The sequence below is a fragment of the Herpailurus yagouaroundi genome, unplaced genomic scaffold, assembly GCF_014898765.1.
Source record: "Herpailurus yagouaroundi ecotype Mexico unplaced genomic scaffold, PumYag 185, whole genome shotgun sequence".
Taxonomy (NCBI): domain Eukaryota; kingdom Metazoa; phylum Chordata; class Mammalia; order Carnivora; family Felidae; genus Herpailurus; species Herpailurus yagouaroundi.
In genome coordinates this window covers 28,379,107-28,404,890 of record NW_024412416.1, presented here as the reverse complement: position 1 = coordinate 28,404,890, position 25,784 = coordinate 28,379,107, and the positions used below count along the sequence as shown (strand labels likewise).

At 40.9% G+C, this 25,784-nt stretch overlaps 1 protein-coding gene and 1 pseudogene across 3 annotated transcripts in view; one reads left to right on the top strand and one right to left on the bottom strand.

Annotated features, from left to right (window-relative positions):
• The window catches only part of NIPA1 (NIPA magnesium transporter 1), a 104,103-nt gene that overhangs the window by 16,832 nt on the left and 61,487 nt on the right, over positions 1-25,784 (bottom strand). The gene's annotated exons all lie outside the window — the stretch shown is intronic.
• Positions 12,818-13,484, top strand: LOC121042207 (putative teratocarcinoma-derived growth factor 3; annotated as a pseudogene).

Below are 25,784 nucleotides of genomic sequence, written 5' to 3'. Positions count from 1 at the left end.
GGGAGTTCTCTGTGCCTCTTGGATTTCAATGCCTTTTTCCTTCCCCAGTTCAGGGAAGTTCTCAGCTATTATTTCTTCAAGTACCCCTTCAGCACCTTTCCCTCTCTTCCTCCTCTGGGATACCAATTATGCGTATATTATTTCTTTTTAGTGTATCACTTAGTTCTCTAATTTTCCCCTCATACTCCTGGATTTTATCTCTCTTTCTCTCAGCTTCCTCTTTTTCCATAACTTTATCTTCTAGTTTACCTATTCTCTCCTCTGCCTCTTCAATCCGAGCCGTTGTGGTTTCCATTTTGTTTTGCATTTCATTTAAAGCATTTTTCAGCTCCTCATGACTGTTCCTTAGTCCCCTGATCTCTGTAGCAGGAGATTCTCTGCTGTCCTCTATACTGTTTTCAAGCCCAGCGATTAATTTTATGACTATTATTCTAAATTCACTTTCTGTTATATTATTTAAATCCTTTTTGATCAGTTCATTAGCTGTTGTTATTTCCTGGAGATTCTTCTGAGGGGAATTCTTCCGTTTGGTCATTTTGGATAGTCCCTGGCGCGGTGAGGACCTGCAGGGAGCTTCCCCTGTGCTGTGGTGTATAACTGGAGTTGGTGGTGGGGCCACAGTCAGACCTGATGTCTGCCCCCAGCCCACCACTGGGGCCACAGTCAGACTGGTGCGTGCCTTCTCTTCCCCTCTCCTAGGGGCGGGATTCACTGTGGGGTGGGGTGGCCCATCTAGGCTACTGGCACACTGCCAGGCTTGTGGTGCTGGGGATCTGGCGTATTAGCTGGGGTGGCTAGGCAAGGTGCATGGGGGCAGGAGGGGCAGGCTTAGCTCGCTTCTCCTTAGGTGATCCACTTCGAGAGGGGCCCTGTGGCAGCGGGAGGGAGTCAGACCCGCTGCCGGAGGTTTGGCTCCACAGAAGCACAGAGTTGGGTGTTTGCGCGGAGCGAGCAAGTTCCCTGGAAGGAACTGGTTCCCTTTGGGATTTTGGCTGGGGGATGGACGAGGGAGATGGCGCTGGCGAGCGCCTTTGTTCCCCACAAAACTGAGCTCTGTCGTCTGGGGGCTCAGCAGCTCTCCCTCCCTTTGTCCTCCAGCCTTCCCGCTTTCTGAGCAGAGCTGTTAACTTATGACCTCCCAGCCGCTAAGTCGCGCTTGCTGTCGGAACACAGTCCGTCAGGCCCCTCCGCTTTTGCCAGCCAGACTCGGGGCTCTGCTTGGCCGGCGGGCCGCCCCTCCACCCCGGCTCCCTCCTGCCAGTCCATGGAGCGCGCACCGCCTCGCCGCCCTTCCTACCCTCTTCCGTGGTCCTCTTGTCTGCGCTTGGCTCCAGAGACTCCGTTCTGCTAAGCCTCTGGCGGTTTTCTGGGTTATTTAGGCAGGTGTAGATGGAATCTAAGTGATCATCAGGAAGCGCCTGAGCCCAGCGTCCTCCTATGCCGCCATCTTCTAGAATTATTTCTAGATGGCTATCTTTAGAAAAGTGTCTATTCACAGGGGCACCTGGGTGGTTCAGTCAGTTGAGTGTTGGACTTCGGCTCAGGTCATGATCTTGAGGTTCGTGAGTTGGAGCCCCGCATCGGGCTCTGCACTAACAGCTTGGGGCCTGGAGCCTGCTTCAGATCCTGTGTCTCCCTCTCTCTCTGCCCCTCCCCCACTCACACTCTGTCTCTCTCAAATATAAATAAATATTTTTTAAAAAGTGTCTATTCATGTCTTTTGCCCTTTTTTTCACTGGATTATGGTTTTTGGGTGTTGAGTTTGATCATGTTTTTTAATAGATTTTGGATACTAGCCCTTTATTTGATATGTCATTTGCAAATATCTTCTCCCATTCAGTCAGTTGCCTTTTAGTTTTGCTGATTGTTTCCTTCACTGTGCAGAAGCTTTATATCTTGATTAGGTACCAATAGTAGTTCATTTTTGCTTTTGTTTCCCTTGCCTCTGGAGACATGTTCAGTAAGAAGTTGCTGTGGCCAAGATCAAAGAGGTTTTTGCCTGCTTTGTCCTGGAGGATTTTGATGGCTTCCTGTCTTAAGCTTAGGTCTTTCAACCATTTTGATTTTATTTTTGTGTATGGTGTAAGAAAGTAGTCCAGATTCATTCTTCTGCATGTTGCTGTCCAGTTTTCCCAACACCATTTGCTGAAGAGACTGTCTTTTTTTCCATTGGATACTCTTTCCTGCTTTGTCAAAGATTAGTTGGCCACACATTTGTGGGTCCATTTCTGGGATCTCTATTCTGTTCCATTGATCTGAGTATCTGTTCTTGTGCCAGTACGATACTGTCTTGATGAGTACAGCTTTGTAGTACATCTTGAAGTCTGGAATTGTGATACCTCCAGCTTTGGTTTTCTTTTTCAAGATTGCTTTGGCTATTCGGGGCCTTTTCTGGTTCCATACAAAGTTTAGGATCATTTGTTCTAGCTCTGTGAAGAATGCTGGTATTACTTTGATACGAATTCACTGAATATGTAGATTGCCTTGGGTAGTATTGACATTTTAAGAATATTTGTTCTTCCAACCCATGAGCATTGGAATATTTTTCCATTTTCTTGTGTCTTCTTCAATTTCTTTCATAAGCTTTCTATACTTTTCAGTGTATAGGTTTTTCACCTCTTTGATTAGGTTTATTCCTAGGTATTTTATGGGTTTTGTTGGATAATATATTTCTTATTTCTCTGTATAACATCAGTATACACTTTGAATTGGAAAACCAAGACTTTTAGTTATCATGGGACTGTAATTGTCACTTTGTTGTTGTCTATGCCAAATGCACTCAGAGAACATGAATATCCATGAGGAAGGCACACCAGACCCAGATATACTGGATTATTTCCTTTTTAATCCTTGTTTACAGATAAAAAAGCTGAGCCTCAGAAAGGATTATTACTGAACCCAAGGCCACAGAAAGCTAACAAGAGGTGAAATCATGGTGATGACATACACATAAAGCCAAAGCTCCAACTTTTTCCATATACCACTTTGTGTCTTTACCCCTACACAGCCTGGTCCTCAAGGAAACCTTGGCAATGTACTTGGGGAAATAAATAACATCACTAAAAGAACCAACAAACGATGTTAGAATACACAACTGGGTGTTAAATTGAGGGGCTCCTCATAGCTGCATACAGAAGTGGAAACCAGAGGACTGGGAAGCTCTCAGTGCAAGAGATGAGCCTGGGATGATAAGCAGGCTATGCCACAGTGGAAGGTGGCTGCCATGCATGAAAGCAGAGAGGCAGCTATGAGCCTGAACCACAAGGCCAACTCATCTCTTAGTCCACTGCAAAATACCAGAGTACAAATTAAATAGTACTGCAAAATAGTTTATTACTCAGTTTCCAAGATGAGGGGTCATAGCAACCACTATACAATACACTATGCGGAGCCACACAGGGAACCACCAGGGTTGGTCATGAGATGGGGGAAAGGAAGAACCTATTGTGGTTTCTGTGAGAAGGAATGGGGAGGAAGGGTAAGCCCAGGTTTAGAATTGGCTAATGTGATTAATTTCAAGACTCTGGGGCATAGGCGCTCTCCCTAGTTGTCTCATACCTGGCCCTGCGGAGATTAGGCTCTGGATTAGTTGGTTTACATTTGAAAAGAATGCCTCCCCCACCTAAGGGGTGATAAATGGGGGAGAAGGCCAAGGCAAGGTGACTTGGGCTTATTATTGGATTGTCCAGAACTAGGTGTGTTTAGCACATGCATGTAGGGCAGATGTTAAAACATCAAGTTTAGAGAAGTTAGAAACATAGTATAGTACTGTGTCATTTAAGGACACACGAAGAAAGGATTTGGGCAACTACTTACCTCTGAGTCTATTCCTCATTAAGAATTAGTCCTTGCCCTCCCCTCTGTGGCTAGGAATGAACAACCCCATGGTGGCTGCGATGGAGGCGGAGTATCTACCTAACAGGCCTCCCCAGCACGAAATCATCAACTATTCAATTCAAAACCTTTCTCTTATTGCTTTCCCTGGGCTGCAATCATTAGAGCCTATTGGCTTCTGAGCTGAGATTAGATGAAAGGCAATCACGAATCAACAAACTGTCCCATAGGCCCAACCCAGACTCCTATCTGCTTTTGTAATTAATGTCTTACTGTGCCGCAGTCATGTCCACGTGTTTTGTCTGGTCCATGGCTACCTTCCACTACAACACTAGAGTTGAGCAGTTGCAACAGAGCCCATACGGCCCACAAAGCATAAGATATTTGCCATCTAGCCCTTGAGAGAAAACGTCTGCCACCCTCTAAGTTAAATGGTTAAATGGTCAGTGAAACTGATGGCATAGCTACCTGGAGAGCTGGTCTGAGATGTAGCTACAAGTTACATGTTGGCATCAGGGCCACAACACAGAGAAGCAGTGTCTGCACTGGTGAGGGTGGGGGTGGGAAGGTGAAGTGGGGAACAGTGTGATAAAGAAAAGGCAAGAGAAAGAGGAAGAAAGAAACTTAATGCCAAGAGTCAATAAATTATCTCAATAAACATATAGCAATAGGAAACAAACAAAATGTGCTATTCACAATAGCTAAAACATGGAAGCAACCAAGTGTCCACTGATGGATGAAAGGATAGGCAAAATGTTGTCTATATTGGGGCACCTGGGTGGCTCAGTCGGGTAAGTGTCTGAACTTCAGCTCAGGTCATGATCTCATGGTTTGTGAGTTTGAGCCCCGCATTGGGCTCTGTGCTGACAGCTCAGAGCCTGGAGCCTGCTTCAGATTCTGTGTCTCCCTCTCTCTCTGCCCCTCCCCCACTCACACTCTGTCTGTCTCTCTCACAAGTAAATAAACATTAAAAAATTTTTTAATAAAAAATAAAAAAAATAAAAATGGGCAAGATGGTAAATTTTATGTCTATTCTGCCACAATAAAAAAAAAATTTCTTTAAGTGTTCAGAGAGCAGGAGAGTGCTCATGTTCCCATGAGGGTGGCCATTCAGAGAAAATTTAGGTTATGAGAAGGAAACATATACCATGGGAAGAATCACTTACACACACATAAAAATGCTGTGGAATTAGGAGTATGAGTTTAGGAAAACTCAGGGATTTACTAGATTGACTAGATATTTTATTATTTATTATATTTACTATAATCTACCTATCTATATTATTAAAATAAAATCAAATGAACTTTTTAAGAGAGCAGCTTATGACAAGTTTATTTGGCAAAGTAGATAAAAGTCAGACTTTTTTTTTACTTGAGAATGCATGTAAATATATTATTAGTGATATAGACAACAACCTTTTCAGAGTATGTTCTCTTTTTACTTACCTACTGAAAAAAAATTTTTTAAGTTTGAGAGAGACAGAGATAGCACAAGTGGGAGAGGAGCAGAAAGAGAGGGAGACAGAGAATCTCAAGCAGGCTACATGCTGCCAGCACAGGGCCTGATGTGGGGCTTGAACTCATGAAACTGCAAGATCATGACTTGAGCTGAAATCCAGTCAGATGCCTAACCTACTAAGCCACCCAGGAGCCCCTACTTACTTATTTACTTGGGGCAAGAAATGAATCTATGTATCTATATGATTCAAATAGTATTTTCTAAAACAAATGTTGGAAGAAATTTATGCTGCATTTCTAAGACAGTGGTAGCTACAAACATTTTTCAAATGACAGCATTAATAAACACTTAGTGGATATGTTATTAGGAGGTTGCTAAAAAAAATGAAGGTTAACTTTTTCAAATGATTTGTCTTTCCTCTTCTAACAGTATCTTGTGTCATACTGAAATGAGTACCAAATTATTTGCCCCAATTTTATTATAAACAATGTTACAACATAAAAGGCAATTTAAAAACTTAAAAATGGGGGCGCCTGGGTGGCGCAGTCGGTTAAGCGTCCGACTTCAGCCAGGTCACGATCTCGCAGTCCGTGAGTTCGAGCCCCGAGTCAGGCTCTGGGCTGATGGCTCAGAGCCTGGAGCCTGTTTCCGATTCTGTGTCTCCCTCTCTCTCTGCCCCTCCCCCGTTCATGCTCTCTCTCTGTCCCAAAAATAAATAAAAACGTTGAAAAAAAAAATTAAAAAAAAAAAACTTAAAAATGACAAAATCTCTCCATGCTGTCAAACACTTCTTTACTTTCTAACACTCTCCTCAGTTCTATCCATATCCACATATTTTTCCTTGAACTCACAATGGGCTCCATCATGCTGTTTGTTCCCCCTAATCCACTGCTTCTCTAGGAAATTTACTTGTGAAAATACTTAGGACAGTTTATGGAACATGAAGCACAATAAATGTGGTTCTCTTTCATTTATAAAACCATTTACGTATGTTATAAAACTGAAATTGTCTTTGAATTCAATATCATTTGACATTTATATTGGTACATATACATATATCAAATATTTCCCCCTAATCATTTTCTAAGATTCTGTTCCTCAAAACTGGACTCTTGCTTAAAGATCAAAAACACTTGGATGACTCTGGATATCCACTGCCATTATGCCTTCTGAAAGTCTATATTAGTTTAAATTGGATAGACAGTTTGTCTATTTTCTTTCTTTTTCACAGTTTTACTGAGATACAATTAACATAATACAAAATTCACCCATTTAAAGTGTATATGTAAAGTGTATGGAATAGAATTACACATCGATCACCACAATCAATTTTAGAACAAACTTTAGTATGCCAAAAGCAACTCTTTAGGACTCCTTAGCCATAACTCACCACGCTCCCTCATGCATACATCCCTAAGCAACCACAAATCTACTTTTTGTTTATATATATTTCCCAATTCAGGACATTTCATATACATGAAATCACATAATGTATAAATGGCTTATTTCACCTAGAATAAAGCTTTCAAGGTTTATCTATGTTATAATGTATATAAGCAATTCATGTATTTTATAATAATATCGCATTGTATGGACACACCATCTATTATATATCCTTTAAATTTTTTTGAATGTTTACTTATTTTTGAGAGAGAGTTCACATGAGCAGGGGAGGGGCAGACAGGGAGATACAAAATTCGAAGCAGGGTGTAGACTCCAACCTGTCAGCACAGAGCCTGATGTGGGGCTCAAGCTCACAGACAGCCAGATCATGACCTGAGGTGAAGTTGGATGCTTAACCAACTGAGCCACCCAGGCACCCCTATTATATATCCTTTGTCACTTGATGGACATTTGAGTTGGTTCCACTTTTTGTCTGTAATGAATAATTCTACTATGGACATTTGCATACAAATATTTCTATAGACATATATTTTCATTTCTCTTGGGAATTTACTTAGCTGTGGATTTGCTAGATCATATGGTAACTCTATGTTTAACTGTTTGAGGAATTGCCAGGCAATTTTCCTAAGTAGCTGCAACAGTTTGCATTCCCACCAGCATTGTAAAAGGTTTTCACTTACTACAAGTTCTAGCCAACACTTGTTAATATCCTTCTTTATGAATACAGCCATCCTAGCAGAGGTAATATCTCATTATGGTTGATCTGCATTTCCCTGTTGGCTAATGATGTGTATTAATAGGTTTATGAGCCATTTCTAGATCTTTGGAGAAAGGTACACTCAGATCTTCTGCCCATTTTTAATTTGAGTTATTTGTCTTTTTATCAATGACTTGTTATGTAGTCTAAATATGAGTTCCCTATTAGATATATAACTTCAAAACTTTTCTAATATTCTGTCAGTTGACTTTTCACTTTCTTTCTTTTCCAGCTTTATTTATATACAATTGACAACAGTATGTAAGTTTACAACATACAATGTGTTGATTCAATACACTTATACATTGCAAAATGATTGCCACCAGTGTTAGCTAATACCTCCATCGTGTCACATAATTTCCACTTTTTTTATCTGTATGTGTGAGAGCATCTAAGAACTCTTCTCTTAGTAACATTCAAGTATATAATACAGTATTAACTATAATGACCATGCTGTACACTGAATCCCAGAATTTTTCATTTTCTAACTAGAAGTTAGTATACTTTGACCAACACATCCCATTTCCCCCACATCCCACCTCTCATACCCACCAGTCTATTTTTTCTTTTTTTTTTAAGTTAAAATCCAGTTAGTTAACATACAGTGTAATATTAGTTTCATGTGTACAGTGTACTGATTCCACACTTCCATACAACACCACTTGCTCATCACAACAAGTGCACTCCTTAATCCCCATCACCTATTTAATACATCCCCCTACCTACCTCCCCTCTGGTAACCATGTTTGTTCTCTACAGTTAAAAGCCTTTTTCTTGGTTTGCCTCTCTATCTCTTTTCCCCCCTGTTGCTCATTTGTTTTCTTTTTTTTAATGTTTATTTATTTTTGAGAGAGACAGAGACAGAATGTGAGTGGGTTAGGGGCAGAGAGAGAGGGAGACACAGAATCCAAAGCAGGCCCCAGGCCCTGAGCTGTCAGCACAGAGCCCTACACAGGGCTCAAACTCACAAGCTGTGAGATCATGACCTGAGCCGAAGTTGGATGCTCAGCCGACTGAGCCACCCAGGCGCCCCTCATTTGTTTTGTTTCTTAAGTTCCATATATGGGTGAAAGTCATATGGTATTTGACTTTCTCTGATTTACTTATTTGCTTGGCATAATAAGATGTGGCTGCTCCATCCACATCTTGCAAATGGCAAGATTTCATTCTTTTTATGGCTAAGTGGTACATATACCATTGTATACATATATACCACATCTTCTTCATCCATTGATCAGTCAATAGACACATGGGCTGTTTCCATAATTTGGCTATTGTAGATAATCTTGTTATAAACATTGGGGTGCATGCATCCCTCTGTATCCTTTGGGTAAATACCTAGTAGAGCAATTGCTGGATTATAGGCTAGTTCTATTTTCAACTTTCTGAGGAACCTCCATACTATTTTCCATAGTGGTTGCACCAGTTTGCATCCCCACCAATAGTGCACAAGTGTTCCTTTTTCTTCACAACTTCGCCATGTGTTATTTCTTGTGTTGTTAATTTTAGCCATTCTGACAGGTGTGAGGTCTCATTGTAGTTTTGATTTGTATTTCCCTGATGATGAATGATGTTGAGCATCTTTTTCACTAGTTGGCTGGCCAGCTGTATATCTTCTTTAAAAAAATGTCTATTCATGTCATCTGCTTATTTCTTAACTGGGTTATTTGTTTTTTGGGTGTTGAGTTTTATAAGTTGTTTATATATTTTGGATTCTAACCCTTTATCAGATATATAATTTGTAGATATCTTCTTTGGTCCCATAGGTTGCCTTTTAGATTTGTGGATTGTTTCCTTCACTGTGCAGAAGCATTTTATTTTAATGAAGTCCCAATAGTTTATTTTTGGTTTTGTTTCCCTTGCCTCAGGAGACATATCTAGGAAGAAACTGCTACAGTTGATGGCAAACAGGTTACTACCTGTGTTTTCTTCTAGTATTTTTATGGTTTCATGTTTCACATTTAGGTCTTTATTCAGAATTCCATTTTGAATTTATTTGTGTATGGAATAAGAAAGTGGTCGAGTTTCATTCTTTTGCGTCATGATGTCCAGTTTTCCCAACACTATTTCATTAAGAGACTGTCTTTTCCCCACTGGCTATTCTTTCCTGTTTTGCCAAAGATTTCCTGCTTTGTCAAAGACTAATTGACAACAATTAGTTGACTAGTTATGGGTCCTGGGTTCTCTATTCTGGGTATTCTATTCTGTTCTATTGATCTATGTGTCTGTTTTTGTGCCAGTAACATACTATTTTGGTTACTACAAGCTTTGTATTGTAATGTGAAGTCTGGAATTGCGATGTCTCCAGCTTTGCTTTTTCTTTTTCAAGATTTCTTTGGCTATTCAGGATCTCTTGTGGTTCCATACAAATTTCAGGATTGTCTGTTCTAGATCTGTGAAAAATGCTGGTGGTATTTTGATGGGGATTGCACTGAATGTGTAGATTGCTTTAAGTAGTATAGACATTTTAACACTATTCTTCTAGTGCATGAGCATGGAATGTTTTCCATTTCTTTGTGTCACCTTCAATTTCGTTCATCAGTGTTTCACAGTTTTCAGAGAACATGTCTTTCACCTCTTTGGTTAGATTTATTTGTAGGTATCTTATGGTTTTTGGTACAATTGTAAACGGGAATGATTCCTTAAATGCTTTTTCTGCTCTTTCATTATAGTTGCACAGAAACACATGAGATTTCTGTATGTTGATTTTTTATTCTGCAACCTTACTGAATGTGTGTATTGGTTGTAGCAACTTTTTGATGGTGCTTCAAGTTTTCTATATACACTACCATGTCATCTTCAAATAGTGCAAGTTTGACTTCTTCCTTGCTGATTTGGATGCCTTTTATTTGTTTTTGTTGACTGATGGCTGTGGCTCGGACTTCCAGTACTATATTAAATAACAGTGGTGAGAGCGGACATACCTGTCTTGTTCCACACAATAAAGGAAACCTCTCAGTTTTTCTCCATTGAAAATGATATTAACTGTTGGTTTTTCATAGATGGCCCTTATTATGCTGAGGTACATTCCCTTTACACCTACTTTATTGAAGGTTTTTCTCATAAATGGATGTTGTACTTTGTCAAATGCTTTTTCTGCGTCTATTGAGAGAATCATATGGTTCTTATTCTTTCTTTTATTAATGAGGTGTATCACATTGATTGATTTGCAAATATTGAACCAAACGTGCAGCCTAGTCATAAATCCCACTTAATCGTGTTCAGTTATTCTTTTAATGTATGGTTGGATTTGGTTTGCTAGTATTTTATGCAGAAATTTTACAAATCTGTTCATTAGGAATACTAGCCTATAGTTATCTTTTTTAGTGGAATCTTTATCTGGTTTTGGTATCAGGGTAATGTTGGACTCATAGAATGAGTGTGGAAGTTTTCCTTCCATTTCTATGTTTTGAAATAGTTTGAGAAGAATAGGTATTAACTCTTTAAATGTTTGGTAGAATTCTCCTGTGAAGCCATCAGGCCCTGGAGTTCTGTTTGTTGGGAGTTTTCTGGTTACTGATTCAATTTCTTTGCTGGTTAGTAGTCTATTCAAGTTTTCTATTTCTTCCTGTTTCAGTTTTGGTAGTTTATGTGTTTCCAGGAATTTAACCATTTCTTTTAGTTTGTCCAATTTGTTGGCATATTAATTTTTTTCAATTTTTAAATTCCAGTTAGTTAACATAGAGTGCAATACTGATTTCAGTAGTAACACTGTGATTCATCACTTACAACACCCAGTACTCATCACAAGTGCCATTTTTAATACCCATCTCCCACCCAAATCCCTACATCAACACTCAGTTTGTTTTCTATTTTAAGAAATAAAAATAAAACATCGTTTGTTCCCTCTCTATTTTTGCCCCTCCCATATGCTCATCTATTGTATTTCTTCAATTACACGAGTGAAATCATATATTTGTCTTTCTTTGGCTGACTTATTTCCCCTAGCAAAATACACTCTAGCTCCATCCACATCATTGCACATGTAAAGATTTCATTCTTTTTAATGGCTAAGTAATACAAAATTGTATGTGTGAGCATGTATGTTTGTGTGTCTTTGTGTGTATATATATGCATACATACATATATATATGTATGTATGCATATATATACATAAACACCACTTCTTCTTTATCCATTCATCAGTCAAAGGACATTTGGGCTCTCTCCATAGTTTGGCTATGGTTGATAATGCTGTTATAAATATTGGGGTGCACGTACCCCTTCAAATCTGTATTTTTGTATACTCTGGGTATGTACCTAACAGTGCAATTGTGGGATCATAGAGTAGTTCTTATTTACCTTTCTGAGGAACCTCCATACAGTTCTCCAGAATGGCTTCACCAGTTTGCATTCCAACCAATAGTGCAAAAGTATTCTCCTTTTTTCATATCCTAGCCAACACCTGTTGTTCCTTGTGTTGTTAATTTTAGTGATTCTTTCAGGTATGAGGTGGTATCTCATTGTTGCTTTGATTTGTATTTCCCAGGTGATGAGTGATGTGGAGCATCTTTTCATGTGTCTGTTAGCCATCTGGATGTCTACTTTGGAAAAGTGTCTATTCATGTCTTTTGCCCATTTCTTAACTGAGTTGTTTCTTTTTGGGGTGTTGAGTTTGCTAAGTTTTTTATAGATTTTGTATACTAACCCTTTATCAGATCTGTCATTTGCAAATATCTTCTCCCATTCGGTAGGCTGCCTTCTAGTTTTGTTGATTGTTTCCTTCACTATGTAGAAGCTTGTTATCTTAATGAAGTCCCAATAATTCATTTTTGCTTTTGTTTCCCTGGCCTCTGATAATGTGTCTAGTAAGAAGTTGCTCTGGCCGAGGTCAAAGAGGATGCTGCCTGTGTTCTCCTCTAGGATTTTGATGGCTTCTTGTCTCACATTTAGGTCTTTCATCCATTTTGAATTTATATTTGTGTATGGTGTAAGAAAGTGGTCCAGGTTCATTCTTCTGCATATTGCTGTCCAGTTTTCCCAACACCATTTGTTGAAGAGACTGTCTTTTTTCCATTGGATATTCCTTCCTGCTTTGTTGAACAGTTGACCGTGTAGTTGTGGGTCCATTTTGGGTTTTCTATTCTTTTCTTCTGATCGATGTGTCTGTTTTTGTGCCAGTACCATGCTGTCTTGATGACTACAGCTTTGTAATACAGCTTGAAGTCTGGAATTGTGATGCCTCCAGCTTTGGTTTTGTTTTTCAGGATTGCTTTGCCTATTTGGGGTCTTCTGTGGTTCCATACAAATTTTAGGATTGTGTGCTCCAGCTCTGTGAAAAATGCTGGTAGTATTTTGATGGGGATTGTGTAGATTGTTTAGAGTAGTATAGACATTTTTTTTCAATATATGAAATTTATTGTCAAATTGGTTTCCATACAACACCCAGTGCTCATCCCAAAAGGTGCCCTCCTCAAGAGTAGTATAGACATTTTAAGAATGTTTGCTCTTCGGATTTTGATCATGGCCATTTCCAAAGCGTTTGAACTGGAATTCATTACCACCGGGTTGCACCACCCATGTGAACTTGCACATCCCTCTCAGGGAGACCTGGCCTCAGGAGATGACAGCATTCAGTCCTGGGAGGAGCCTGCAATTAGTCATCACTTGCACTTGGTGCCGTCCCTAGGAATCCAGAACTGTAAAGAGCTAAACGAAACCTGCTGTCTGAATGGGTGAACCTGCATGCTGGGGTCCTTCTGTGCCTGCCCCCCTCCTTCTATGGCTGGAACTGTGAGCATGATTCACACTAAGAGAACTGTGAGTCTGGTGCCCCACGGCACCTGGCTACCCAAGAGATGGTCCATGTATAAATGCTGGCACTGCCAGGTTTCACTGTTTTCCTCCAACATTTCTACCGAGGTGTGATGGCCATGTGACGGATGAGCACTTCCTGGTTTCCAGGACTCCAGAATTAACACTGTGTTCAGGCACCATTTTTTGCTAGCTGGCATCTGCCTTGCTATACAAGATACTGTTAATGGACACTTGCATATGCAATATTTGCTATGCAAATTCTGTAACCTGTAAAGACTGTCACTCTAATGTCCTAACTGGAAGGTGACCATTTGCCTTGAAATAGTGGACAGATTTTCATCATGGTTCCTAACATTTTCTTCTTTTCTTTAAAAAAAAAATTTTTTTTTCAACGTTTATTTTTGGGACAGAGAGAGACAGAGCATGAATGGGGGAGGGGCAGAGAGAGAGGGAGACACAGAATCGGAAACAGGCTCCAGGCTCTGAGCCATCAGCCCAGAGCCTGACGCGGGGTTCAAACTCATGGACCGCGAGATCATGACCTGGCTGAAGTCAGACGCTTAACCGACTGCGCCACCCAGGCGCCCTCTTCTTTTAAGTATGTAATTTATTTATTGTTTTTTTTTTAATTTTAATTTTAATTAACATCCAAATTAGTTAGCATATAGTGGAACAATGATTTCAGGAGTAGATTCCTTAATGCCCCTTACCCATTTAGCCCACCCCCCTCCCACAACCCCTCCAGTAACCCTCAGTTTGTTCTCCATATTTATGAGTCTCTTCTGTTTTGTCCCCCTCCCTGTTTTTATATTATTTTTGTTTCCCTTCCCTTATGTTCATCTGTTTTGTCTCTTAAAGTCCTCATATGAATGAAGTCATGATTTTTGTCTTTCTCTAATTTCACTTAGCATAATACCCTCCAGTTCCATCCACATAGTTGCAAATGGCAAGATTTCATTCTTTTTGATTACTAATACTCCATTGTATATATATATATATATACCACATCTTCTTTATCCATTCATCCATCAATGGACATTTGGGTTCTTTCCATACTTTCACTATTGTTGGTAGTGCTGCTATAAACATGGAGATGCATGTGTCCCTTCGAAACAGCACACCTGTATCCCTTGGATAAATGCCCAGTAGTGCAATTCCTGGGTCATAGGGTAGTTCTATTTTTAATTTTTTGAGGAACCTCTTTTCTGTTTTTCAGAGTGGCTACACCAGCTTGCATTCCCACCAACAATGCAAAAGATCCTCTTTCTCTGCATCCTTGCCAACATCTGTTGTTGCCTGAGTTGTTAATGTTAGCCATTCTGACAGGTGTAAGGTGGTATCTCATTGTGGTTTTGATTTGTATTTCCCTGATGAGGAGTGATGTTCAACATTTTTTCATGTGTCGGTTGGCCATCTGGACGTCTTCTTTGGAGGAGTGTCTATTCATGTCTTTTGCCCATTTCTTCACTGGATTATTTGTTTTTTGGGTATTGAGCTTGATAAGTTCTTTATAGATTTTGACTACTAACCCTTTATCTGATATGTCATTTGCAAATATCTTCTCCCATTCTTTCAGTTGCCTTTTAGTTTTGCTGATTGTTTCCTTTTCTGTGTGGTCCCTAACATTTTCTTAAAGTCCCAACTACTTTCCTCTGCCCTCTCCTCTCCAAAAAACTTGTTTAAAAAAAGCCATCCGTATTTACATTGTGGCCGAGTTCCAAGTGTTTCTTATTATTTCCCTTTAAACAATTGAATTCTATCTTCATATTATTAAAGACTACTCCTAATGTGGAACTGAGGCTAAAGCTTGGAGTAGAGTTGATCAAAATCAATAAAGACCTCATCTTTAGGGGCGTCTGGGTGGCTCAGTCGACTGAGCATGCAACTTCAGCTCAGGTCATCATCTCATAGTTCATGGGTTTGAGACCTGCATGAGGCTCTTTGCTGGATAGCTCAGAGCCCGGAGCCTGCTTCAGATTCTGTGTCTCCCTCTCTCTCTGTCCCTTCCTTGCTCATGCTCTGTCTCTCTCTCTCTCAAAAATAAACATTTTTTTAATTAAAAAAAAAAGAATGTAAAAAAGACCTCATTTTTTAAAGGAAAGGAAGCCTCCGTAAATGCTAGAGAAGACAAGGGCAGCCCTTTTTTCTCAATGCATTGTAAAGAGATTGAAGTCTCCTTGGAAAAAAAATTCTACCTAAATTTCCCCAACATGGGGCACCTGGGTAGTTCAGTCAGCTAGGCGTCCAACTTCGGCTCAGGTCATGATCTCAGGGCTTGTGAGTTCGAACCCCATGTCAGGTTCTGTGCTGACAGCTCAAAGCCTGGAGCCTGCTTCAGATTCTGTGTCACCCTTTCTCTCTGCCCCTCCCCCACCCACGTTCTCTCTCTCTCTCTCTCTCTCTCTCTCAAAAATAAACATTTAAAAATAATAAACTGCTTTCTCCATACAAGTATTTTAACTGTTGTAAAAAAGAAAATGTTCACAATATATGCATTTAGTTGTAAACCAGGTGATAAAACTATGTACTATAAAACTCATTTTTAAAATACATTGTGTGTATGAGCATGCTCAGTAAAAATGGGAAATCTATGGACCAAAAAAAAAAAAAAAGTTTGCTCTTTCAATCCATGAACATGGAATGTTTTTCCATTTATTTGTGTCCTCCTTAACTTATTTCATAAGTTTTCTACAGTTTTCAGAGTATAGATCTTTTACCTCTTGTGTTAGGTTTATTCCTAGGTATCTAATTGTTTTTGGTGTAATTGCAGATAGGATCGATTCCTTGATTTCTCTTTCTGCTGCCTTGTAATTAGTATACAGAAATGCAACCAATTTCTGTATGTTGACTTTATATATCATGAGACTTAGCTAAATTCATGCATTAGTGTTTGCAATTTTTTGGTAGAGTCTTTTGGGTTTTTTACATAGAATATCATGTCACCTGCAAATAGTGAAACTTTGACTTCTTCCTTGCTGATTTGGATTCATTTCTTTTTATTGTCTGATTGCTGAGGGTAAGACTTCCAGTACTATGTTAAATAGTAATGGTGAGAGTAGACATCCTTCTCTTGTTCCTGACCATAGGGGAAAGGATCTCAGTTCTTCCCCATTGAGAATATTAGCTATGGTCTTTCACACATGGCCTTTATAATATTATGTTCTATATATCCCTATTTGTTGAGGGTTTTTATCAAGAATGGATGCTGTGACATGGTGCCTGGGTGGCAAAGTTGACCATCTAACTGTTGGTTCAACTCAGATCATGGTCTCATGGTTGGTTTGTGGGATTAGGCCCCACATCAGATACTTCATGGACAGCCCCAAGACTGCTTGAGATTCTCTCCCTCCCTCTTTCTCTGCCTCTCCCCACTCACACACACACACTCTCTCAAATAAATACACATAAAAAAAAGAATGGATGTTGTATTTTGTGAAATGCTTTCTTCTGCATCTACTGACTTGATGATATGGTTTTTATTCATTTTATTAATGTGGTATATCATGTTGATTGATTTGAGAATATTGAACCAGCTCTGCAGCCCTGGAATAAATCCCACTTGATCATGATGAATAATTCTTTTAATGTACTAGTGGATTCAGTTTGCTAGTATCTTGTTGAGAATTGTTACATCCATGTTCTTCAGTGGGGTCTTTCTGGTTTTGAAATCAAGGTGATGATTATGGACTCATTATAGAATGAGTCTCGAAGTTTTCCTTCCATTTCTATTTTTTGGAACATTTTGAGAAGAACAGGTAGTAACTGTCCGTTAAATGTCTGGTAGAATTCCCCCGGGAAGCCATCAAGTCCTGGGTTTTTGTTTCTTGGCAGATTAAAAAAAAATTTTTTTTTAATGTTTATTCATTTTTGAGAGAGAGAGACAGAGCATGAGCAGGGAAGGGGCAGATAGAGAGGGAGACAAAGAATCTGAAGCAGGCCCCAGGCTCTGAGTTGACAGCAGAGAGCCTTACGTGGGGCTCAAACTCATGAACCATAAGATCATGACCTGAGCCAAAGTCAGAAGCTTAACCAACTGAGTCACCAAGGCACCCCTCTTGGGAGATTTCTGATTAGTGTTTCAATTTCCTTGCTGGTTATGGGTGTTCCAATTTTCTATTTTTTCTTGTTTCAGTTTTGGGAGTTTGTATGTTTCTAGCAATTTATCCATTTATTCCAGGTTGTTGGCATATAATTTTTCATAATATTCTAATTGTTTGCAGTTCTGAGGTATTGGTTGTGATCTCTCCCTTTTTATTTGTGATTTTAATTTCTTGGGGTCCTATCTCTTTTCTTTTTGATAAGTCTGGCTAGAGGTATGTCAATTTTATTAATTCATTTGAAGACCCAGATCTTACTTTCATTGATCTCTTCTGGTTTTATTTCTTGCTTCTACAGTGTTTATTTCTACTCTAGTCTTTATTATTACCCTTCTTCTGCTGCCTTTAGCCTTATTTTCTGTTCCTTTTCTAGCTCCTTTAAGTGTAAGGTTAAGTTGTGTATTTGAGACCTTTCTTTCTTCTTAAGGTAGGCTGTATTGCAATATACTTCCCTCTTATGACCACCTTTGCTGCAATCCCAAAAGTTTTTGACTGTCATGATTTCATCTGCTTCCATGTAATTTTTTATTAGGTCTTTAATTTCCTGGTTAACCCATTCATTCATTAGTAGGATTTTCTTTAACTTCCATGTATTTGTGGTCTTTCTGAATTTTTTCTTGTGGGTGACTCCAAATTTCATAGCGTTGTGGTCTGCATATATGCACAGTATGATCCCAGTCCTTTTGTACTTGTAGGGGGTTGATTTTATCTTTTTTAAAAAGTAGGCTTCACTGGGGCGCCTGGGTGGCGCAGTCGGTTAAGCGTCCGACTTCAGCCAGGTCACGATCTCGCGGTCCGTGAGTTCGAGCCCCGCGTCGGGCTCTGGGCTGATGGCTCGGAGCCTGGAGCCTGTTTCCGATTCTGTGTCTCCCTCTCTCTCTGCCCCTCCCCCGTTCATGCTCTGTCTCTCTCTGTCCCAAAAATAAATAAAACGTTGAAAAAAAAATAAAAAATAAAAAAATAAAAAGTAGGCTTCATGCCCAATGCAGGGCTTGAACCCACAACACTGAGATCAAGACCTGAGCTGAGATCAAGATTGGATGCTTAACTGAATAAACCACCCAGGATCCCCATGTGGAGGGTTGATTTATGAACCAGTATGTGATCTATTCTGGATATTGTTCCATGTGTACTCGGAGAATGTGTATTCTGCTGCTTAAGGATGGACTGTTCTGAATATATTTGTTGAGTCCATCTGGTCCAATGGATCATTGAAAGCCATTGTTTCCTTGCTGATTTTCTGCTTAGATGATCTGTCCATTGCCGTAAGTGGGATGTTAAAGTCCCTTACTATTATTGTGTCATCATCAGTGAATTTATTGTTATTAATTGATTTGTATATTTGGGTTCTTTCAAGTTGGGGGAATAAATATTTACAATTGTTAGGTGTTCTTGAAGGACAGACCCTCTTAATTATGATATAATGCCCTTCCTCGTCTCAAGTTGAGTCTTTGGTTTAAAATCTAGTTAAAATTGGGTATAAGTATGGCTACTCTGGCTTTCTTTTGCCATACATAAGCATGATAGATGGTGCTCCATCCCCCCCCTTTCAATCTGCAGGTGTTTTTAGGTCTAAAATGAGTCTTCTAGGCTTCTGTGAAGATGGTGGCATAGGAGGACCCTGGGCTCACTGCGTCCTGCAGATCAGTTATATTCCACCCACACCTGCCTAAATAACCCAGAAAACCTCCAGAAGACTAGCAGAACGGATTCTCCAGAGCCAAGTGTAGACGAGAGGCCCACGGAAGAGGGTAGGAAGGGCGGAGAGGCGGTGAGTGCTACACGGACTGGTGGGAGGGAGCCGGGGCGGAGGGCAGCCCGCCGGCAAAGCAGAGCCCGAGTCTGGCTTGCAAAAACGGAGGGGCCGGATGGAGTGCGTTCTGATAGCAAGTGGGACTTAACATCCGGAAGGTTATAAGTTAACAGATCGGCTCAGAGAACGGGAGGGCTGGAGGACAACGGGAGGGAGAGTTGTTGAGCCCCGGACAACAGAGCTCAGCTTGGCAGGGAACAAAGGTGCTGGCCAGTGCCATCTCCCTCGCCCATCCCCCAGCCAAAATACCAAAGGGAACCAGTTCCTGTCAGGAAACTTGCTTGCATCACGTAAACACCCAACGCTATGCTTCTGGGATCCATCCCTCTGGCAGGCCTGACTCTCTCCCGGTGCTGCAGGGCTCCTCCAGAAGCGGATTTCTGAAGGAAAAGCGAGCTGAGCCTACCCCTCCTGCCCCTGTGCACCTTGCCGATCCACCCCAGCTAATACGCCAGATTCCCAGCACCACCAGCCTGGCAGTGTGCAAGTAGCAAAGACGGGCAGGCCATGCCACCCCACAGGAATCCCGCCCCTTGAAGTGGGGAAGAGAAGGTACACACCAGTCTGACTGTGGCCTCAGCGGTGGGCTGGGGGCAGACATCAGGTCTGACTGCGGCCCCGCCCACCAATGCAAGTTATTCAAGACAGCACAGAGGAAGTGCCCCGCAGTTCCGCACCACTCCAGGGACTATCCAAAATAATGAAATGGAAGAATTCCCCTCAAAAGAATCTCCAGGAAAAAACGACAGCTAACGAACTGATCAAAAAGGATTAAAACAATATAACAGAAAGTGAATTTAGAATAATAGTCATAATTAATCACTGGGCTTGAAAACAGTATAGAGGACAGCAGAGAATCTCTTGCTACAGATATCAAGGGACTAAGGAACAGCCAAGAGGAGCGAAAAAATGCTATAAATAAGCTGCAAAATAAAATGGAGACGACCACAGCTCGGATTGAAGAGGCAGAGGAGAGAATAGGTGAACTGGAAGATAAAATTATGGAAAAAGAGGAAGCTGAGGAAAAGAGAGATAAAAAAATCCAGGAGTATGAGGGGAAAATTAGAGAACTAAGTGATGCACTAAAGAGAAATAATCTATGAATAATTGGTATTCCAGAGGAGGAAGAGAGAGGGAAAGGTGCTGAAGGGGTACTTGAAGAAATAATAGCTGAGAACTTCCCTGAAGTGGGGAAGGAAAAAGGCATTGAAATCCAAGAGGCACAGAGAACTCCCTTCAGACGTGACTTGAATCGATTTTCTGCACGACATATCATAGTGAAACTGGCACAATACAAGGATAAAGAGAAAATTCTGAAAGCAGCTAGGGATAAACGTGCTCTAACATATAAAGGGAGACCAATAAGACTAGTGACGGATCTCTCTACTGAAACTTGGCAGGCCAGAAAGGAATGGGAGGAAATCTTCAATGTGATGAACAGAAAAAATATGCAGCCGAGAATCCTTTATCCAGCAAGTCTGTCATTTAGAATAGAAGGAGAGATAAAGGTCTTCCCAAACAAACAAAAACTGAAGGAATTTGTCACCACTAAACCAGCCCTACAAGAGATCCTAAGGGGGACCCTGTGAGACAAAGTACCAGAGACATCACTACAAGCATAAAACATACAGACATCACAATGACTCTAAACCCATATCTTTCTATAATAACACTGAATATAAATGGACTAGATGCGCCAACCAAAAGACATAGGGTATCAGAATGGATAAAAAAACAAGACCCATCTATTTGCTATACACAAGAGACTCATTTTAGAACTGAGGACACTTTCAGACTGAAAGTGAGGGGATGGAGAACTATCTTTCACGCTACTGGAAGTCAAAAAATCTGGAGTAGCCATACTTATATCAGACAAACTAGACTTTAAATTAAAGGCTGTAACAAGAGATGAAGAAGAGCATTATATAATAATTACAGGGTCTATCCATCAAGAAGAACTAACAATTATAAATGTCTATGCACCGAATATGGGAGCCCCCAAATATATAAAACAATTACTCACAAACATAAGCAACCTTATTGACAAGAATGTGCTAATTGCAGGGGACTTTAATGCCCCACTTACAACAATGGATAGATCATCTAGACCATGGTCAATAAAGAAACAAGGCCCCTGAATGATACTTAGGATCAGATGGACTTGACAGATATATTTAGAACTCTGCATCCCAAAGCAACAGAATATACTTTCTTCTCGAGTGCACATAGAACATTCTCCAAGATAGATCACATACTGGGTCACAAAACAGTCCTTCATAAGTATACAAAGAATTGAGATCATACCATGCATACTTTCAGACCACAATGCTATGAAGCTTGAAATCAACCACAGGAAAAAGTCTGGAAAACCTCCAAAAGCATGGAGGTTAAAGAACAGCCTACTAAAGAATGAATGGGTCAACCAGACAATTAGAAAAGAAATTAAAAAATATATGGAAACAAATCAAAATGAAAATACAACAGTCCAAACGCTTTGGGATGCAGCAAAGGCAGTCCTGAGAGGAAGATACATTGCAATCCAGGTCTATCTCAAGAAACAAGAAAAATCCCAAATACAAAATCTAACAGCACACCTAAAGGAAACAGAAGCAGAACAGCAAAGACACCCCAAACCCAGCAGAAGAAGAGAAATAATAAAGATCAGAGCGGAAATAAACAATATAGAATCTAAAAAAACTGTAGAGCAGATCAATGAAACCAAGAGTTGGTAGCCAGGCTTCTCACAAAGAAAAGGGAGATGACCCAAATAGATAAAATCATGAATGAAAATGGAATTATTACAACCAATCCCTCAGAAATACAAGCAATTATCAGGGAATACTATGAAAAATTATATGGCAACAAATTGGACAACCTGGAAGAAATGGACAAATTCCTAAACACCCACACACTTCCAAAACTCAAACAGGAGGAAATAGAAAACTTGGACAGACCCATACCCAGTGAAGAAATTGAATCAGTTATCAAAAATCTCCCAACAAACAAGAGTCCAGGACCAGATGGCTTCCCAGGGGAGCTCTACCAGACGTTTAAAGCAGAGATAATACCTATCCTTCTCAAGCTATTCCAAAAAATAGAAAAGGAAGGAAAACTTCCAGACTCATTCTATGAAGCCAGTATTACTTTGATTCCTAAACCAGAGAGAGACCCAACAGAAAAAGAGAACTACAGGCCAATATCCCTGACGAATATGGATGCAAAAATTCTCAATAAGATACTAGCAAATTGAATTCAACAGCTTATAAAAATAAGTTTTCACCATGATCAAGTGGGATTCATTCCTGGGATGCAGGGCTGGATCAACATTCGCAAAGCAATCAACGTGATACATCACATTAATAAAAAAAGATAAGAACCATATGATCCTGTCAATCTATGCAGAAAAAGCATTTGACAAAATTCAGCATCTCTTCTTAATAAAAACCCTTGACAGAGTCGGGATAGAAGGAACATACTTAAACATCATAAAAACCATTTATGAAAAGCTCACAGCTACTATCATCCTCAATGGGGAAAAACTGACAGCTTTCCCCCTGAGATCAGGAACACGTAAGGGATGTCCACTCTCACTGCTGCTGTTTCACATAGTGTTGGAAGTGCTAGCATCAGCAATCAGACAACAAAAGGAAACCAAAGGCATCAAAATTGGCAAAGATGAAGTCAAGCTTTCACTTTTTGCAGATGACATGCTATTATACATGGAAAATCTGACAGACTCCACCAACAGTCTGCTAGAACTGATACATGAATTCAGCAAAGTTGCAGGATACAAAATCAGTGTACAGAAGTCAGTTGCATTCTTATACACTAATAATGAAGCAATAGAAAGACAAATAAAGAAACTGATCCCATTCACAATTGCACCAAGAAGCATAAAATACCTAGGGATAAATCTAACCAAATGTGTAAAAGATCTGTGTGCTGAAAACTATAGAAAGCTTAAGAAGGAAATTGAAGAAGCTACAAAGAAATGGAAAAACATTCCGTGCTCATGGATTGGAAGAATAAATATTGTTAAAATGTCAATACTACCCAAAGCTATCTACACATTCAATGCAATCCCAATCAAAATTGCACCAGCATTCTTCTCGAAGCTAGAACAAGCAATCCTAAAATTCATACGGAACCATAAAAGGCCCCAAATAGCCAAAGTAATTTTGAAGAAGAAGACCAAAGTGGAGGCATCACAATCTCAGACTTAGGCCTCTACTACAAAGCTGTAATCATCAAGACAGCATGGTATTGGCATGAAAACAGACATAGACCAATGGAATAGAATAGCAAGCTGAGAACTAGACCCACAAAAGTATGGCCAACTAATCTTTGACAAAGCAGGAAAGAATATGTAATGGAAAAAAGAGTCTCTTTAACAAATGGCGCTGGGAGAACTGGACAGCAACATGCAGAAGAATGAAACTAGACCACTTTCTTACACTATTCACAAAAATAAACTCAAAATGGATAAAGGACCTCAATGTTAGACAGGAAACTATCAAAACCCTAGAGAAGAAAGCAGGAAAAGACCTCTCTGACCTCAGCCACAGCAATTTCTTACTTGACACATCCCCAAAGGCAAGGGAATTAAAAGCAAAAATGAGGCGTGCCTGGGTGGCTCAGTCGGTTGGGCGTCCGACTTCAGCTCAGGTCATGATCTCGCACTCCGTGAGTTCAAGCCCCACGTCAGGCTCTGTGCTGACAGCTCAGAGCCTGGAGCCTATTACAGATTCTGTGTCTCGCTCTCTCTCTGACCTTCCCCCATTCATGCTCTGTCTCTGTCTCAAAAATGAATAAACATTAAAAAAATTTTTTAAAAAAGCAAAAATGAACTATTGGGGCCTCATGAAAATAAAAAGTGTCTGCACAGTAAAGGAAATAATCAACAAAACTAAAAGGCAACCAACGGGATGGGAAAACATATTTGCAAATGACATATCAGACAAAGGGCTAGTATCCAAAATCTATAAAGAGCTCACCAAACTCCACACCCGAAAAGCAAATAATCCAGTGAAGAAATGGGCAGAAAACATGAATAGACACTTCTCTAAAGAAGACATCCAGATGGCCAACAGGCACATGAAAAGATGCTCAGCATCACTCATCAGGGAAATACAAATCAAAACCACACTCAGATATCACCTCATGGCAGTCAGAGTGGCCAAAATGAACAAATCAGGAGACTATAGATGCTGGAGAGGATGTGGAGAAACGGGAACCCTCTTGCACTGTTGGTGGGAATGCAAAGTGGTGCAGCCACTCTGGAAAACAGTGTGGAGGCTCCTCAAAAAACTAAAAATAGACCTACCCTATGACCCAGCAGTAGCACTGTTAGGAATTTACCCAAGGGATACAGGAATACTGATGCATAGGGGCACTTGTACCCCAATGTTTATAGCAGCACTCTCAACAATAGCCAAATTATGGAAAAAGAGTAAGTGTCCATCAACTGATGAATGGATAAAGAAATTGTGGTTTGAAAATGTTAAAAAGGAGGAGGGGAGGGAACATGGCGGCGTAGGAGGACGCTGGGCTCACCGCGCGTCCTGCTGATCACTTAGATTCCACCTACACCTGCCTAAATAACCCAGAAAACCACCAGAGGATTAGCAGAACGGAGTCGCCGGAGCCAAGCGCAGACGAGAGGCCCACGGAAGAGGGTAGGAAGGGCGGCGAGGCGGTGCGCGCTCCACGGACTGGCGGGAGGGAGCCGGGGCGGAGGGGCGGCTCGCCGGCCAAGCAGAGCCCCCAAGTCTGGCTTGCAAAAAGCGGAGGGGCCTGACGGACTGTGTTCCGACAGCAAGCGCGACTTAGCGGCTGGGAGGTCATAAGTTAACAGCTCTGCTCAGAAAGCGGGAAGGCTGGAGGACAAAGGGAAGGAAAGCTGCTGAGCCCCCGGACGACAGAGCTCAGTTTGGTGGGGAACAAAGGCGCTCGCCAGCGCCATCTTCCCGCCCATCCCCCAGCCAAAATCCCAAAGAGAACCAGTTCCTGCCAGGGAAGTTGCTCGCTCCGCGCAAACACCCAACTCTGCGCTTCTGCGGAGCCAAACCTCCGGCAGTGGATCTGACTCCCTGCTGCTGCCACAGGGCCCCTCCTGAAGTGGATCACCTAAGGAGAAGCAAGCTAAGCCTGCCCCTCCTGCCCCTGTGCACCTTGCCTACCCACCCCAGCTAAGACGCCAGATCCCCAGCATCACAAGCCTGGCAGTGTGCAAGTAGCCCAGACAGGCCACCCCACCCCACAGTGAATCCCGCCCCTAGGAGAGGGGAAGAGAAGGCACACACCAGTCTGACTGTGGCCCCAGCGGTGGGCTGGGGGCAGACATCAGGTCTGACTGCAGCTCCGCCCACCAACTCCAGTTATACACCACAGCACAGGGGAAAAGCCCTGCAGGTCCTCACCACGCCAGGGACTATCCAAAATGACCAAGCGGAAGAATTACCCTCAGAAGAATCTCCAGGAAATAACAACAGCTAATGAGCTGATCAAAAAGGATTTAAATAATATAACAGAAAGTGAATTTAGAATAATAGTCATAAAATTAATCGCTGGGCTTGAAAACAGTATAGCTGACAGCAGAGAATCTCTTGCTACAGAGATCAAGGGACTAAGGAACAGTCACGAGGAGCTGAAAAACGCTTTAAA